Source organism: Zea mays, chromosome 5 (assembly GCF_902167145.1).
Source record: "Zea mays cultivar B73 chromosome 5, Zm-B73-REFERENCE-NAM-5.0, whole genome shotgun sequence".
Taxonomy (NCBI): domain Eukaryota; kingdom Viridiplantae; phylum Streptophyta; class Magnoliopsida; order Poales; family Poaceae; genus Zea; species Zea mays.
This window is the reverse complement of record NC_050100.1, coordinates 161,821,531-161,828,261: the sequence shown is the minus strand read 5'-3', so window position 1 is coordinate 161,828,261 and position 6,731 is coordinate 161,821,531.

The following is a 6,731-nucleotide window of genomic DNA, read 5'->3' as shown; positions in this document are numbered from 1 at the left end:
CTCCCATTTCAAATCTTTGGAGAGGAATCTTTGAGTGAGCTTGAGAGCTGCGGTTTTTGTGCTCCATCTCTAAATCTCTCTTGCTCTTCTTCATTCGAGCTTTGGTACTACATCGAGTTCTTTGTGGATTCATTACTCTTGGAGCTTCTAGCTCCTAGACGACTAGGTGTCTCTTGTGAGTCTCCAAATCTTGTGGAAGACCACAAGAAAGTTTGTATTACCCGCTCGTTTGAGCAAAGATTATTGTGTGGGCTTGACCTTTGTGGTCGGCAAAGGGAGGATTAGGGTTGAAAGAGACCCGACTCTTTGTGGGCGCCTCAACGAGGAAGTAGGGCACCTTTTGTGGTGTGACCAAACCTCGGGATAAATCTTGTGTCTCTTGTGTCCTTGCTCATTGTGTTTGTTAGTGTTCTTCGTTCTCTCACCATTCCGTGGAAGAGTGTTTATATCTTTTTGGTGTGTGGATTTTGAGAAGTGCCCTTCTCTGATCTACTACTTTGAACCCTGTGGATCATTTAGAACATCTCATTTCCAAAGTTAACTGGGTGAATTTCGAGATCAATTCAGTTTTACCCAGTTTGCTTCTAGTTTTTGTTGAAAAAGTTTTAACTTGCCTATTCACCCCCCCTCTAGGCAACTTTCACTTCTAAAGGGAGAACATGTGATAGGTCTAACTAATGTAACTTTCGAAAAAGATAGACCTTGTGCAGCTTGTCAAGCAGGTAAACAGGTGGGAAGCTCTCATCATGCCAAAAATGTGATGACAACATCAAGACCCCTGGAGTTACTTCATATGGACCTCTTCGGACCGGTCGCCTATCTAAGCATAGGAGGAAGTAAGTATGGTCTTTGAAAGGGAAATGTGCCCTTGGGCCATTTCTAAGTATTTTGGTGATTGAATGCAAACACAAGTGCTTAAATGTGAAAATATGCCCATGGATGAACAAAGTGCAAATCACAAGTTAAGGTATGTTTCTAAGCCTTAGTACATTGGTTTTGTGTACTAATATCTTTTCTAAGTGTTAGAAACAGAAAGAAGAAGAGAAGACTTGGCTGTGTACAGCCAAGATGCTGTTTCGGTCTGGGGCACCGGACTGTCCGGTGGTGCACCGGACAGTGTCCGGTGCGCCAGGCTGCCTCGGCCGAAGAGGCTGCTCTCGGATTTTTCTCCGGCGACTTCGGCTAAAATTCACCGGACTATCCGGTGTGCACCGGACTGTCCGGTGAGCCAACTATCGGCCGGGCCAACGGTCGGCCGCGCGATCGGCGCACGACACGTGGCCGAGCCAACGGTCGGATGGAAGCACCGGACTGTCCGGTGTGCACCGGACTGTCCGGTGCGCCAGATCTGCAACGGTCGGCAACGGTCGGCTGTGCCTGTTAAGGAAAGAAATCGGGCACCGGACAGTGTCCGGTGTGCACCGGACTGTCCGGTGCGCCCGACGACAGAAGGCAAGGATAGCCTTCTGGATTTGTTCTCAACGGCTCCTAGCTGCCCTGGGGCTATAAAAGGGACCCCTAGGCGCATGGAGGAGAACATCAAGCATTCCTACAACCTTTCTAAGCACCAAGACATTGATCTAGCGCATTCGATTCATTGTGATAGCATATAGAGCTCTTGTGGAGTTGTGTACTCTTTGAGTTGTGTTGCGAGCTCTTATTGCTGCTTGTGTGCGTGTTGCTCTGATCTTTTGAAGTCTTGTGTGCGTCGCTCATTCCCTCCCTTGCTCCGTGATTCTCTGTGAACATCTTTTGTAAGGGCGAGAGGCTCCAAATTGTGGAGATTCCTCGCAAGCGGGATTGAGAAAAGAAAAGCAAGAACACCGTGGTATTCAAGTTGATCATTGGATCACTTGAGAGGAGTTGAGTGCAACTCTCGTCCGTTGGGACGCCACAACGTGGAAGTAGGCAAGTTTTGTACTTGGCCGAACCACGGGATAACCACCGTGTCATCTCTGTGATTGATTTCTTGTGGTTATTGTGTTTTGACTCCTCTCTAGCCACTTGGCCATAATTGTGCTAACACTTAACAAGTTTTTGTGGCTTAAGTTTTGAAGTTATTCAGGATCACCTATTCACCCCCCCCCTCTAGGTGCTCTCAATTGGTATCGGAGCCGTTCTCTTCAAGAAAGGGACTAACCGCCCGAAGAGATGGATCCTAAGGGGAAGGGAATTGTGATCAACGACAAGGAGAAGGAGTCCTTCGTCAACGAGCCAAGGGATGACAAGTCCAACGACTCGGGCTCGGGCCACAGGCGCAAAGATGGGAAGAAGAAGAAGACAAGGCGCATCAAGGAGATCATCTACTACGACGATAGTGATGAATCTACTTCTTCCCAAAAGGATGGTGACAACGACTACAAAAAGACGGTCAATTCGAACTTTTCATTTGATTATTCTCGTATTCAACATAGTTCGAATTCGCATTTGCTTTCCATTCCTCTTGGCAAACCCCCACACTTTGATGGGGAGGACTACGGATTTTGGAGTCACAAAATGCGTAGTCACTTATTCTCTCTCCATCCAATCATATGGGAGATTGTGGAGAATGGAATGAAATTTGATAGCTCGGATAGTCCTATGCTTATAAATGAACAAATTCATAGAAATGCACAAGCTACTACTGTTCTCTTAGCATCTTTGTGCAGGGAAGAGTACAATAAGGTGAGCGGCTTGGACAATGCCAAGCAGATATGGGACACCCTCAAGATCTCTCACGAGGGGAACGACATCACCATGCTCACCAAGATGGAGTTGGTGGAGGGCGAGCTTGGACGATTCGCCATGATAAGGGGAGAGGAGCCAACTCAAACTTACAACCGGCTCAAGACCCTTATCAACAAAATAAGGAGCTACGGAAGCACGCGTTGGACGGACCACGACGTCGTCCGCCTACTACTCAGGTCCTTTACCGTTCTTGATCCTCATCTCGTGAACAATATTCGTGAGAATCCCAGGTACACGATGATGACGCCCGAGGAAGTACTTGGAAAATTCGTGAGCGGGCGAATGATGATCAAGGAGGCAAGGTACGTCGATGACGCGTTGAACGGTCCAATCCACGAGCCTCAACCCATTGCTCTCAAGGCATCGAGAAGCAAGGAGGCACTACCAAGCAAGGTGGCGCAAATTGAGGCGGCCGGGCTTAATGATGAAGAAATGGCTCTCATCATTAAGCGCTTCAAGACGGCGTTAAGGGGTCGCAAGGAGCATCCCAACAAGACCAAGACGAAGGGGAAGCGCTCATGCTTCAAGTGTGGTAAGATTGGTCACTTTATCGCTAATTGTCCCGATAATGATAGTGACCAGGAAAAGAAGAGTGGAAAATGGGAAAAGAAGAAGAATTACAAGAAGGCAAAGGGCAAGGCTCATATTGGAAAGGAGTGGGATTCGGATTGCTCCTCGTCCGACTCCGACAACGAAGGACTCGCCGCCACCGCCTTCAACAAGTCATCCCTCTTTCCCAACGAACATCACACTTGCCTCATGGCAAGGGAAAAGAAGGTAATCACTCGTAATGCTAATACTTATGATTCTTCTAGTGATGATGAATCTAGTGAGGATGAAGTAGATTATTCATGTTTATTCAAGGGCTTAGATAGATCTAAGATAGACAAAATTAATGAATTAATTGATGCCTTGAATGAAAAGAATATACTTTTAGAAAAGCAAGAGGATTTGTTGTATGAAGAACATGATAAGTTTGTAGAGGCTCAAAAATCCCTTGCATTAGAAATTAAGAGGAATGAAATGCTTGCTTGTGAAGTGTCATCATGCCATGATTCTATTTCTAACTTAAAGAGCATAAATGATGATTTAAATGCTAAACTCGTAGAAGCAAATAAATCCAACTCCTGTGGTGAAACTGTTGTTATTTGCAATAGATGTAAAGACTTTGATATTGATGCTTGTAGTGAACACATAGCTTCTATTGCAAAGTTAAATAATGAAGTGGCTAGTCTTAATGCCCAACTTAAGACTAGCAAAAGTGAATTTGATAAACTAAAATTTGCAAGGGATGCCTACACTATTGGTAGACACCCCTCAATTAAGGATGGACTTGGCTTCAAGAGGGAAGTCAAGAACTTAACAAGCCATAAGACTCCCATTCCCACTAAGGAGAAAGGGAAGGCTCCTATGGCTACTAGTGCTAAAAAGAACCATGCCTTTTTATATCATGATAGGAGATATTCTAGAAATGCTTTTAAAGGTCATGATGTTTTTGGTTCACATGCTTATGACTCTTATGCTATGACTGCTTCTAGTTCTCATGTTATGCCTGGTAGAAATGTGCTTAGAAGAAATGTTGTTCATCAAATGCCTAGGAGAAATGATGCTCATAGTGCTCCTAGGAAAGTAGTAAATGAATCTTCTACAATTTATTGTGCTTTAAATGCTTCCTTTGCTATTTATAGAAAGGATAAGAAAATTGTTGCTAGGAAGATAGGGGCAAAATGCAAGGGAGACAAAACTTGCATTTGGGTCCCTAAGGATATTTGCACTAACCTTGTAGGACCCAACATGAGTTGGGTACCTAAGTCCCAAGCCTAAATTTGCCTTGCAGGTTTATGCATCCGGGGGTTCAAGCTGGATTATAGACAGCGGATGCACAAACCATATGACGGGGGAGAAGAAGATGTTCACCTCCTACGTCAAGAATAAGGATTCCCAAGATTCAATTATATTCGGTGATGGGAATCAAGGCAAGGTAAAAGGGCTAGGTAAAATTGCAATTTCTAATGAGCACTCTATATCTAATGTGTTTTTAGTAGAGTCTCTTGGTTATAATTTGCTATCTGTTAGTCAATTATGCAACATGGGGTATAACTGTCTATTTACAAATGTAGATGTGTCTGTCTTTAGAAGAAGTGATGGTTCACTAGCTTTTAAGGGTGTATTAGACGGCAAACTTTATTTAGTTGATTTTGCAAAAGAAGAGGCCGGTCTAGATGCATGCTTAATAGCTAAGACTAGCATGGGCTGGCTGTGGCATCACCGCTTAGCACATGTGGGGATGAAGAACCTTCACAAGCTTCTAAAGGGAGAACACGTGATAGGTCTAACTAATGTTCAATTCGAAAAAGATAGACCTTGTGCAGCTTGTCAAGCAGGGAAACAGGTGGGAGGCTCTCATCACACCAAAAATGTGATGACGACATCAAGACCCTTGGAGATGCTGCATATGGACCTTTTTGGACCCGTCGCCTATCTGAGCATAGGAGGAAGTAAGTATGGTTTAGTTATTGTTGATGACTTTTCCCGCTTCACTTGGGTGTTCTTTTTGCAGGAAAAGTCCGAAACCCAAGGGACCCTCAAACGCTTCCTCAGGAGATCTCAAAATGAGTTTGAGCTCAAAGTGAAGAAGATAAGGAGCGACAACAGGTCCGAGTTCAAGAATCTTCAAGTGGAGGAATTCCTTGAAGAAGAAGGGATCAAGCATGAGTTCTCCGCTCCCTACACACCACAGCAAAATGGTGTGGTAGAGAGGAAGAACAGGACGCTCATCGACATGGCGAGGACTATGCTTGGAGAGTTCAAGACCCCCGAGCGTTTTTGGTCGGAAGCCGTGAACACGGCTTGCCACGCCATCAACAGGGTCTACCTTCATCGCCTCCTCAAGAAGACGTCGTATGAGCTACTAACCGGTAACAAACCCAATGTATCTTACTTTCGTGTATTTGGGAGCAAGTGCTACATTCTAGTGAAGAAGGGTAGAAATTCTAAGTTTGCTCCCAAAGCTGTAGAAGGGTTTTTGTTAGGTTATGACTCAAATAGAAAGGCGTATAGAGTCTTCAACAAATCATCGGGTTTGGTTGAAGTCTCTAGCGACGTTGTATTTGATGAGACTAATGGCTCTCCAAGAGAGCAAGTTGTTGATTGTGATGATGTAGATGAAGAAGATGTTCCAACGGCCGCTATGCGCACCATGGCGATTGGTGATGTGCGACCACAGGAACACTTGGAGCAAGATCAGCCTTCTTCCTCAACCATAGTGCATCCCCCAACCCAAGATGACGAACAGGTACCTCAAGTGGAGGCGGGTGATCAAGGGGGAGCACAAGATGATCATGTGATGGAGGAAAAAGCGCAACCGGCACCTCCAACCCAAGTTCGAGCAATGATTCAAAGGGATCATCCCGTCGACCAAATTCTGGGTGACATCAGCAAGGGAGTAACTACTCGTTCTCGATTAGTTAATTTTTGTGAGCATTACTCTTTTGTCTCCTCTATTGAGCCTTTCAGGGTAGAGGAGGCCTTGCTAGATCCGGACTGGGTGTTGGCCATGCAGGAGGAGCTCAACAACTTCAAGAGAAATGAAGTTTGGATGCTGGTGCCTCGTCCGAAGCAAAATGTTGTGGGAACCAAGTGGGTGTTCCGCAACAAACAGGACGAGCACGGGGTGGTGACGAGAAACAAGGCTCGACTTGTGGCAAAAGGTTATGCCCAAGTCGCAGGTTTGGATTTTGAGGAGACTTTTGCTCCTGTGGCTAGGCTAGAGTCAATTCGAATCTTGCTAGCATATGCCGCTCACCATTCTTTCAGGTTGTACCAAATGGATGTGAAGAGCGCTTTCCTCAACGGGCCAATCAAGGAGGAGGTGTACGTGGAGCAACCCCCTGGCTTCGAGGATGAACGGTACCCCGACCACGTGTGTAAGCTCTCTAAGGCGCTCTATGGACTTAAGCAAGCCCCAAGAGCATGGTATGAATGCCTTAGAGATTTCTTAATTG